Source organism: Podarcis raffonei, chromosome 13 (genome assembly GCF_027172205.1).
Source record: "Podarcis raffonei isolate rPodRaf1 chromosome 13, rPodRaf1.pri, whole genome shotgun sequence".
Lineage (NCBI taxonomy): Eukaryota > Metazoa > Chordata > Lepidosauria > Squamata > Lacertidae > Podarcis > Podarcis raffonei.
Window position 1 is genome coordinate 47827512 of NC_070614.1, and position 12348 is coordinate 47839859.

Sequence of the window (12348 nt, forward strand, 5' to 3'; positions counted from 1 at the left end):
TACAACCAGCATTTGAGAATCAAAGGGTTACAGCTGTCTACCTTATTAGCCAAGATTGCCAACACTGTGATGCTAAATCTGATCAATAGTTTGTGTGTGTGTGTGTGTGTGTGTGTGTGAGACACATGAGCATTATTCCTGTTTCCTGCTCCCATTAGTATGTGGTTTCTTTATAACCACTTGGAGGTTTGCTTATTGACTGATTTCTTGAGTTCTAGGAAGCCTCAAAAGGTTCAGAGAAGTGAACAAAGTATAGTGATTTGGATAATTGTTGGGTAAGGTAGTTACTTTTTCATTGCTTAGGCTGTAAGTAGTACTTTTGCTAACAAACATGCTGAACTGCCCCCACTTTCCATCATCTGCTCCTTAGGGACAGAAAAAGTGACAGATAAAATTTTCCATTGTGAGCAAACACCAAAAGAAAAGCAAGACTGAAACTTTCGGCTTTGATGACTCCGAGAAGTAGTAGATGATCCTGAATTGAAAGGAGGCTGGTCAACTGCAGTTTTATCAAAGAAATATAAAGCTACAATTTCTTTTTGCCAAGAATGGAGAGCCTGTGGGGTTGCAGGTGCTGCTGGAATACAGCTTCCATCATTTCCGACCACTGACCATGTAGGCAGGGGCTGATTCCTAAAGTGTTATAACTCAGACCAAATGGGTGGGAGATTGCCTGCTCTTGATGGGGATGCACTTCTTCTGAAGGAGCACGTTTATAGCTTGGGGGTATTCCTGGATCCCTTGATGTCACTTGAGGCCCAGGTGGCCTCAATGGCCTGGAGTGATTTTTAATGTGAACCGCCCTGAGACCTTCGGGTATAGGGTGGTATAGAAATAAAATTAATAATAATAATAATGATAATGATAATGATAATAATGATAATAATGATAATAATGATGATAATAATGATAATAATAATAATAATAATAATAATAATAATAATAATAATAATAATAATATCTGAATGGGAAATTGTCTCAATATACTGGCATCATCATCATGGGTTGACAAAAGAGTTTACTCCCTTTCTGTGCAGCGTGTTCCGAATCCAAATGTCCACCCATTTCTCACAGAGCTATTTATAACAATAAGGAAAGGTTTCAAGGATTTTGTATTGATGTGTAATATGCAGTTTGTTCCTCACTTGAAACCCTCAAGATGCCACAAAGCGGTTTCTCTATGTATGGCATTTCTAAATTAATAGAATCACTTTACAATTGCCCAGAAATGTTTTCAAGATGTTGTTCTTGCTTATTTGCTGCTCTGGGAGGAAGGGTGGGGTATAAATATAGATGAATGAATGGTAAATCGCCTAAATCTGTAAACTAAATCTGCATCCATCATTTAAAATGTATATCCTACCTAATTCCCCACAGTGGTAATTAAAATGTGTTTGGCAGTTCAGCTGTGGGAAGGTGGCCGGAGGGGAGCTTTAGAGGAAACCACAAGTTTGACCACTTTGCTGGTCAACCAACAAACCAATATGACTTGCTATGGATAATTTGTTTTGAGGTGAGGAGGAAACACCTGGTCTCCATTTGTTTGATTTGGACCTTTTAAAAGCAGGAAATGGAGAAGCTGCCTTCCATTCTTGGGCATCATAGAATTCTAGAGTTGGGAAAGACCTCAAGAATCATCTAGTACAACCTCCTTTAATGCAAACTGAGATTGTGGCTGACAGGAAAATAGGATAACCTTTATCAATGTTATCAATAATATTTTATTTTATTTTAAAAAAAGTTAGGCATATTGCCAGCACACCTGGAAATGAATCTCATGAAACATAAACTGCCACTTTATTAGCAATAAGGTGGAGGTTGTGACATAGAGCACTGAACAATAAATTAAACAATAATGTTAAAATAATGCAAGTGTTTTCAACTAAATATCATTTATGTGTTATATAATGCAGGTGGAGGGGAACATTTGGCCCTCTAAATTTTGCTGACCTATAACTCCCATCACCCCTAGCCACTAGCCATACCTGCTTGAGATAAAAGGAGTTGTAGTTTATCAGCATCTGAAGGGCTCCACCTTTCAATCACTTGCTGTCACAATGCCAGGCGATGAGTCGATCTGAAGGCACATTTCCACACATGCATCCTCGTGGAGCAGATAGTGTCTTCCACAGCAAAACTGAGTCTTTGCATCCATCTTTCTAGCAGTTGCTGTTTCTTATGGCAAATGAACAATCAGGAACTCACTTTAAGCTCCGAATTGTTCCTCTGAAAACATTGGTACCTGTGATACACTTACTGTCAACTCTATAGTCAGATGAGTGTGGATTGTTAGGAATGGTCTGGCAATTGGAATCATTCCTAGATGAAATTTGGCCCACCAGTCAGAGGTCCCTTACGCTTGTGCTAGGTTGACATAACATTTAATCCACTTTAATTTCACAAATCTGAACTTTTTAGTACATGCTGGTACTTTTCCCACAAAAGAGTTAGAGACCAGAGGTACTTATAGTAACAACTTTACACTAAACTCCTTAATATATAAAATCACAATAGAATAAAGAACTAAGATGCAATCTTTAGAAGAAATCTTTACATCTTTCTCCTTATTAGTTGCTCCCTGCTGTTCAGCTCAGGCTTCAGAACAATGATGTAGAATTTAGGGGCAAATATGCAGACCAACAATCCAGCACTGGAGGACAAGATGGAGAAGATCTCCACCAGCACCATGGATTTTCCTTTGGTGCTCAGATAGGTTGGAACAAAAGAAAGCCAAACACTGCAGAACAGCACCATACTGAAGGTAATAAACTTGGCTTCATTAAAACTGTCAGGTAATTTGCGAGCTGCAAATGCCACAATGAAGCTGGCAATGGCCAGGAGGCCCATGTAGCCCAGGACACAGTAAAACATGGTCACTGAGCCTTCATTACATTGCACAATGGTTTCCTCTGTTACTGAGAGCATGTCTAGATCAGGGAATGGGGGAGAGGTCATCAACCACCCAGTACAAATACTCACTTGAATGAGTGAGCCGGAAAGGACAATGCAGTTGCTCAGTCTTTTCCCCACCCACTTCCTCATACTGGACCCAGGCTTGGTGGCCATGAAAGCTGCAACTACAGTGATGGTTTTGGCCAACACACAAGAAACAGCCACGGAGAAGATGATGCCAAAAGTGGGTTGTCGAAGAAGGCAGGTCATTTTGCCAGGGTAACCAATGAATAGAAAGGATGACAAGAAGCAGAGTAGGAGGGCAATGAGGAGAGCATAGGTGAGATCCCTGTTGTTGGCTTTGACAATGGGAGTGTCTTTGTGTTTAATAAAAGTTCCCAGCACCAAAATTGTAATTAGGGAACAAAGAACAGCAACTGATGTTAAGCCAATCCCTAAAGGTTCCTTATAGGACAGAAAGGTTATTAACTTGGGAATGCATCCATTTTTGTTCTTGTTTGCATACTGATCTTCTGGGCATCTGAAGCAGTCGTCCATATCTGAAAAAATAGCATAAGGCCAAACTCCAATTGCTATTCATGAGTGTCCTTTGCCTCCTACATCTAAGTAATCATTCCTCTTCTCAGAATCCAAGTAATTCTCTCTCTCCTCTAGTGGATGCAAGGAGCAGAGAAAAGCAAGATAGAGTTCTTACTAATGAGTTTGTTAAATCATCACAGCGCGAGACAAAGGAATCAGTCTGCTTCCCCATTAATGGTGTTGCTCCAAATGAGCTCCTCCTGCCTCCCTTCCTAGCAACAGCACTTCCCCTGATGGTGGCTGCCAGGAGCTAACTGTCTCTGAGTCCTTTGCTCTTGCACCCCCAATGAACACTGAGTTCTTGGATAAGAGGGTCAGAAATGCTCTCCAGTGATGACGTGTCAGCTGGCTGCTCTGTCTCACCTGGCTCTTCTCCCAACAGCTCCCAAGTCTTCTGTTCATCTGTCTCTGAGCTGTGACTTTCCTAAACCAACCAGTGTTATTCAATACAGTGGGACCTCTAGTTAAGAACTTAATTCGTTCTAGAGGTCTATTCTTAACCTGAAACTGTTTTTAACCTGAGGTACCACTTTAGCTAATGGGGCCTCCTTCTGCTGCCTTGTGGCTGCCATGCAATTTCTGTTCTCATCCTGAAGCAAAGTTCTTAACCCAAGGTACTGTTTCTGGGTTAGCGGAGTGTGTTACCTGAAATGTCTGTAACCTGATGTACCACTGTACTGCCTTCCTCTCCTCTGGAATTTTCAGGAGAAGGGAGGGCAACCTCCACCATTTTCCTCCTCCTCAATCTCGTTCCCTTCAGTCCAGCCCCTGCACCTGTTTATCTCAATCTTCTGAAATTAAGGAAATTGGTGGTCATGTAATATTATCTGAATTACCTTTTGAGCTGAACATATTGTAGCCTTGCTTAAAACATTTTGATTAATATTCATTTTTGAAAGGTTTTATAAACTTTCTGGAAGGCTGCAGAAAAAATGTTCATGCCACTCTAAGAAGGATAGCGTGGCTACATGCACAACATAGTATGTAAGTTTTTTAAATCAATATGACTCATTAATCATTACTAGTCTTGTACGATGAAAAATGTCATTTACCCTTCTGGTTTGAAATCTTCCCTTCTGGACATGGAACACAATCGTAGCAGCAAAATTTCTGCCCTTCATTCCTTATCTTCCGATTACCGGGGCGGCAGTAGTCATTGCACGCAGAAATAGGCACCACCTATCAACAGGAAATTATCTTATTTTTTTTGGAGAGGGGTTTTTAAATAAAGTTTGTTAAGGTTTGTAGATAAAAATACAAAACTTAATATCAAATATTTTCCCTCTCTTTTTTTGTCCAAACTAAGACTTTGATCTGAATACAATAAAAACATAAAGAGGTGTGGGAGGAAGAAAGGGATAAAGAAAGAGAAAGAGAGAAACAAAGAAAAAGAAATAGAAAAGAGGTTAAATGAGAGAGAGAAATAAAATTTAGTATGTAAGTGACTTCTGGTTCCTCCTCTGTCTGCTATAAATAAGCAATATTCACTTTAGCCACTCCAATAAACACCTAGAAAGCCACTTTCTGTACACAAACATTACCGTCTATCCTCAAATCAAAATGTTATAATTAGTTTCAACAGCTATTCCATTGTTAGAATAATTGATCCTTCCATCTTTGTCCATATAAAAGTCTTGCAGCCATAATCCTATATTGTAGCAAAGTTCCATGGTCATTTTATAACTGTATATCCATAAGACCCAGGAAGAGTTTTGGCACAGAGAAAAGTGCATAGAGAAAAGACCATGTGTGGAAAATATTTAAAATTTTCATCAAGCTCCTAAGCCTGTCATGATAGAGTGAGGAATTCATGATTCACAGACCGTTTGAGCCAACACCAGCAAGCTAATGACACAAGTTAATGTAAAAGTCATCCACACAGGTCACAGAGCCTTTGGAAAAGTCTCTGGATCCAGAATTCATCCGAGAAGCACTTACCAGACTGCCTCCACTAACTGCAGCTTTTCAGTTCTGCTTGTAAGGTTTCCAATGAAGTTGGAAAATCCCTCCCCCACCCAAACCATGAAGACAATCTTAGGAGAGAAAAATCCTAACTGGCCCAAACAATGGTGATCACTTTACTTAAAATTGCATATGGTGAAGAAGAAGGATGGGGGGGGGCGCCGGCAAATGATAGACAATCTACATTATATGGCAGTGCATCTCTAATGCTGATACACATCAAAAACATAGCCCAGACTGGGCTTAGATGGTAATGAAATTGATGTCAACTGGTTCCTTTAGATGGAGGATGAATGATAGTCTGTTCAGGAATGAAGAAGTGACTAAGAAGGCCCAAAAAACCCTAAGAGATTATTTCGAGATGAACATGAACACTACAGTGGAAAAAAGAGTAATTTGGGATGCAAGCAAAGCGGTTATGAGAGGATTCCTAATACAACAGAATGCAATCAAGAAGAGAACTCAGAATGAAAAAAAGGATAAAATCCCTGAAAATAAAGGAAGGAGAGAAGAAACTCAGAGCAAAACCAAAGTCACAGGAGATCTTGAAAGAGATAAAGTTATATCATGTACAATATATGAAGTTGATAAATCAGGAAATAGAATGGAAGATTAAACAGATGAGGCAAAAGACATTTGAATCGGCAAATAAGTGTGGAAAATTGTTGGCCTGGCAGATGAAAAAAAGACAAAAACTCAATACTATTACAAACTTGGAAGTGGAAGGAAAGAATATACAGAACCCAGTGGAGATCAGGAAGTGTTCAGAGATACTTTAAACAACTTTATACACAGGAAAAGCAAAAAGAAATGGACATTGATCGATTTCTGAAAATAAATGGACTGCGTAAAATCTCTCAGGAAAAACAGCTAATGTTGAATTTTAAGATAACGGATCAGGAGGTGGAAGGGGCCATCCAGAACATGCAATTAGGCAAATCTCCAGGACCAGATGGTTTGACTTCAAGATATTACAGATCTTTGAAAGAATGGTTAATACAACCACTGAAGGAAGTCTGCAATGAAATATTGGAAGGAAGACAGGCACCAGAGTCGTGGAAGGAAGCTTACATTACACTTATACCGAAAATAGAGACTGAAAAGACACAGCTTAAGAACTACCGCCCTATATCGTTGCTTAATGTGGATTATAAAATTTTTGCAGCTATTTTGGCTAAAAAATTAAAAAAGGTGTTAGTAGAAGAAATCCATACAGACCAAGCGGGCTTTCTCCCGGGCAGACATTTGTCTGACAATACGAGGAATATAATTAATATTCTAGAAAAACTACAAGTGAATATCAATACGAAAGCAGTATTGATATTTGTGGATGCAGAGAAAGCCTTTGACAACATTTCTTGGAGTTTTATGAAGAAGAACCTACAGGGGATGGGGGTAGGACAAGGTTTTGAAAATGGTATAGGTGCAATTTATTCAGAACAAAAGGCAAAATTAATTGTGAACAATGTGATGACAGAAGAGTTTAAGATTGAAATAGGGACATGACAAGGGTGCCCAATTTCTCCATTGCTTTTTATATCGGTCCTCAAGGTTTTGTTAAACATGATTAGAAAGGACCAAGAGGTTAAAGGCATACAAGTGGGAGCTAAACAGTACAAATTGAAAGCATTTGCTGATGATTTAGTTTCGACTTTACAGGAGCCAGAACCTAGTACTAAAAGGGTACTGGAAGTGATTCAAGAATTTGGACAGGTTGCAGGTTTCAAGTTGAATAAGACGAAAACCAAGGTTTTAGAGAAAAATTTAACTGTGAATGAGGGAGAGAAGTTTCAGGAGGAGACAGGACTAACATTGGTTAAAAAAGTAAAATACTTAGGGGTTAATATGACTGCTAAAAATGTGAATTTATTTAAGAATAACTATGAAAAATGTTGGACTGAAGTGAAAAAGGATTTAGAATTATGGTCAAATTTGAAGCTATCATTATTAGGCCGAATTGCTGTGATAAAAATGAATGTGCTGCCAAGGATGTTATTTTTGTTTCAAACATTGCAAATTTTGGATAAGATGGATTGTTTCAAGAAGTGGCAGAAGGATATTTCCAGATTTGTTTGGCAGGGCAAGAAGCCTCGAATAAAATTTAAGATACTAACTGATGCTAAAGAAAGAGGTGGATTTGCCCTGCCAGACCTCAAACTTTATTATGAATCAGCTGCTTTTTGCTGGCTGAGAGAATGGCTGCTTCTTGAAAACACCGAAGTGTTGGATTTAGAAGGTTTCAATAACGTATTTGGTTGGCATGCATATTTGTGGTATGATAAGGTAAAAGTACATAAAGCGTTTAAAAATCATATTGTTAGGAAAGCATTCTTTAATGTTTGGATAAGATATAAGGACTTGCTAGAAAAGAAAACCCCAAGATGGTTGTCACCAATGGAAGCGAAGGCACAGAAAATACTCAATATGGAGGCCAAATGGCCGAAATATCGGGAAATTCTGGAACAAGATGGAGACAGAATAAAATTGCAGAGCTTTGAAAAATTGAAAAATAAAGTGCGAGATTGGCTCCATTATTACCAAATAATGGAAGCATATAAATTGGACAAAAAAGTTGGTTTCCAGGTGGAAAAATCAAAATTGGAAACAGAATTGTTAGATCCAAAAACTAAGAATTTGTCAAGAATGTATAACTTGCTGTTGAGATGGAACACTCAGGATGAAACGGTGAAATCAGCTATGATTAAATGGGCACAAGACGTTGGACATAACATAATGATGGCTGACTGGGAACAGTTATGGACCACAGGTATGAAATTTACGGCATGTAATGCTCTAAGAGAAAATTTAATGAAAATGCTTTATAGGTGGTACATGACACCAGTTAAGCTTGAAAAAATCTACCATTTTCCCGATAATAAATGTTGGAAATGTAAGGAGACTGAAGGTACATTCTTTCACCTTTGGTGGACATGCCCAAGGATTAGGACATTCTGGGAGATGATTTATAATGAAATGAAAAAGGTATTTAAATATACCTTTCTGAAGAAACCAGAGGCCTTTCTCCTGGGCATGGTCGGCCAATTGGTGTTAAAGAAGGATAGAACTTTTTTTATGTATGCAACAACAGCAGGAAGAATACTCATCGCGAAGTATTGGAAGACACAAGATTTACCCACCAGGGAAGAATGGCAGATGAAGTTGATGGACTATATGGAACTGGCGGAAATGACTGGCAGAATCCGAGACCAGGGAGAGGAGTCGGTGGAAGAAGATTGGAAAAAGTTTAAAGACTATTTACAGAAATGTTGTAAAATTAATGAATGTTAGAAGAACGTTGGAATGAAGTGATATGGCTTCAGTAGAAAGGTTATAAGGAATTAAGTACAAATAGATTAATAGAGTATTAATGGAAAAATAAGGTTAAAATGTGTTAAGATAATTCTAGGACAGAAAACAGGGGAAGATGGAAAGGAATTGCTGAAATAATTAATAGAAGTGGAATACAAAAAGGGAGGCGTGAGGAGGTCGTGGAAATATGTGAAAGAAAGACAACATATTGAAATTTCTTTTTCCCTTTTTCTTCTTTTTTTCGATGTGTTTTTAAATTGTTTTTGTTTTGTCTTGTTAGTAGTGTCTTTGTATTGTAATGTAATGTATTGTTTTTTCTTTGCTCTTTTTTTGTAAGTGTTTAAATTGTTGCAATAAATATTATTTTTTTAAAAAGGAATACAGAAATGGTTAGGGTTTTTTCAGCACTAATCTGTGTCAGGAGACAATGGAAGAGTGGACCTTCGGGTTGAAGTCAAACCAATGGAAAGTTACAGCACTACCTAGATAGTAAAACGTGCCCTTCCAAAGTGCGATGCCCACTTACCATTTAAAAGGGATATCAACTATTTTCGCCTCATTTTCCCCCCTCTATCTAATGTAAGCACTGCCATGTATAACTGTGGCATAGTAAACATTATTAAAACAAAAGATTAGTTTTGTTTTGGAAGGTCATAATTGCATCCAGCTGGTACCAAAATTATTTTCATGCATTTATGAAAGAAATCAGTGATGGTTATGTTGAGACACCTGAATGACCCATCTGAAGACACCTGAATGACCCCAGATGCCAGACCTGTTTAAAACCTTTGGGCCACATAATCTTGTCCTCATGAATGATGAATTCTCCTCCACCAAGAGCGTAGGGATTCACCGATCCTATTTTCAATTGAATGAAAGACTTATTTGGGAATGTGACCATGTTCATAATGTCAAATCCACCTCGTATTTCTCTCTTATCAGTAAATGATACTGTTTCTCCAGCTGAGTTGTTAAATGAAATGTCATGGAAAAAATGGTGCAGCTAAGGAAAGAGACAAAATACATGAAAGGAAAATAACAATATAGTGTTTTTGATAAAATGCCATGATTATCTGCCACCATTCTTTAGGGATATTTTTTACCTATACTTATGTAGCATCTTCTAACAAAGACCAAGTATGAATCAGTTGTTTGATAGTAAATATTTTTCAGTGAATGAGACACGCAATAACATTTCAGCAGCTACTTGTTTCTGGCAATTGTGATCAACCTTTTACTTTTTACCAATCTGTTCATTGAAATTGTCCAATATTTTCCTACTCTTCAATTGCAACACATTACCTTCCAAGGCTTCAGATCTTGAAATTTTAATATTCCACTGTTTCCTGTTGCTCTTTTCTTTAAGCTAGTCAAGTATATGCCTTGCAAAACACGAGCCACAATGTAAACAGCCTGGTAGATACTGTAGCTGTGGCCGGTCATCCTCATTTCAAATACAGACCCTGGAAGACTCTGCAACTTTTCCTCCCCAGTACACATGTCATTTACCTCTACAGTTAGAACTGCATATGGAACAACTGATTGGTTCAAAATTTGGGAAAGGAGTACGGCAAGGCTGTATATTGTCTCCCTGCTTATTTAACTTATATGCAGAATTCATCATGCGAAAGGCTGGGCTGGATGAATCCCAAGCTGGAATTAAGATCGCCAGAGGAAATATCAACAACCTCAGATAGGCAGATGACACAACCTTGATGGCAGAAAGTGAGGAGGAATTAAAGAACCTTTTAATTAGGCTGAAATAGGAGAGTGCAAAATATGGTCTGAAGCTCAACATCAAAAAAATGAAGATCATGGCCACTGGGCCCATCACCTCCTGGCAAATAGAAGGGGAAGAAATGGAGGCAGTGAGAGATTTTACTTTCTTGGGCTCCATTATCAGTGCAGATGGTGACAGCAGTCACAAAATTAAAAGACACCTGCTCCTTGGGAGAAAGGCAATGACAAACCTAGACAGCATCTTAAAAAGCAGAGACATCACCTTGCCAACAAAGGTCCGTATAGTTAAAGCCATGGTTTTCCCAGTAGTGATGTATGGAAGTGTGAGCAGGACCATAAAGAAGGCTGATCGCGGAAGGATTGATTCTTTTGAATTATGGTGCTGGAGGAGACCCTTGAGGGTCCCATGGACTGCAAGAAGATCAAACGTATCCATTCTTAAGGAAATCAGCCCTGAGTGCTCACTGGAAGGACAGATCGTGAAGCTGAGGCTCCAATACTTTGGCCACCTCATGAGAAGAGAAGACTCCCTGGAAAAGACCCTGATGTTGGGAAAGATGGAGGGCACAAGGAGAAGGGGGCGACAGAGGATGAGATGGTTGGACAGTGTTCTCGAAGCTACTAACATGAGTTTGACCAAACTGCGGGAGGCAGTGGAAGACAGGAGTGCCTGGCGTGCTCTGGTCCATGGGGTCACGAAGAGTCGGACACGACTAAACTACTAAACAACAACAACAAATCTGTTCATTAAAATTGTCCGATATTTTGCTACTCTTCAATTGCAATACATTACCTGCCAAGGCTTCAGATCTTGAAATTTTAATATTCCACTGTTTCCTGTTGCCCTTTTCTTTAAGCTAGTCAAGTATATGCCTTGCAAAACACGAGCCACGACGTAAACAGCCTGGTAGATACTGTAGCTGTGGCCAGTCATGCTCATTTCAAATACAGACCCTGGAAGACTCTGCAACCTTTCCTCCCCAGTACACGTGTCATTTACCTCTATTGGCACACCGGGATTTGGAAATGTACAATCAAATGCTTGCTCCCAGAAGTCCTTGAAAAAGCCATCTCCCTGTGTCCAGTAAAGTTTTATTCCCCGAAGAAATTCTTGGAACTGCGGGAGATTTTGTGAATGAATTGTGAAGGAAATAGCACCTTGGAAGATCTGCAGGCCCCAACTCCTTTGAAATCCTGTTGATATGAAATCAATCTGAGTTGTTATAATCCACACCTTTTTAAATGATGATATTTCCTTATTTCCAGTATCGCTTAGAAATAGAATACTACTGAGCCATATAATTGTCATAGATTCTCCATACATCATAAATGCATTGGCTTTGTCATCTGTTAAATGAACATAAATATTTAAGCCTATATCATGAACTTCCTCCAAGTCATGAAAACGGGGTATTTGTGGGATTCTTTGTGTGAAGGCTAAACAGATTCCATTATGAGAAAGTGATGGCTCCAGGGTCTCCAAGAAATGTTCTCCACTATTATCATCGACAGTGAAGAGCCCAACCCAGGTCCATCTGAAATGCTTAAGCAAACTGATAATCCCCATATGCTGATGGGCTTCATTGGGCACCATGCGGTAAAATGGTACTTGGCTTCCATAATTTTTGTCTGGGGGAAATGATCCATATGTGAGCTAAAAGAAAATGTACATACGTTAAAGAGATTGTTTAGCAGCAGATGCCTGTTTATTCAAAAAAATACATTTAAAGGAATTTGTGGGTTAAATCCAAGAAGTTAGTTAGTTAGGTTGTTAGTTAGTTAGTTAGTTAGTTAGTTAGTTAGTTAGGTAGTTAGGTAGTTAGGTAGTTAGTTAGGTAGTTAGGT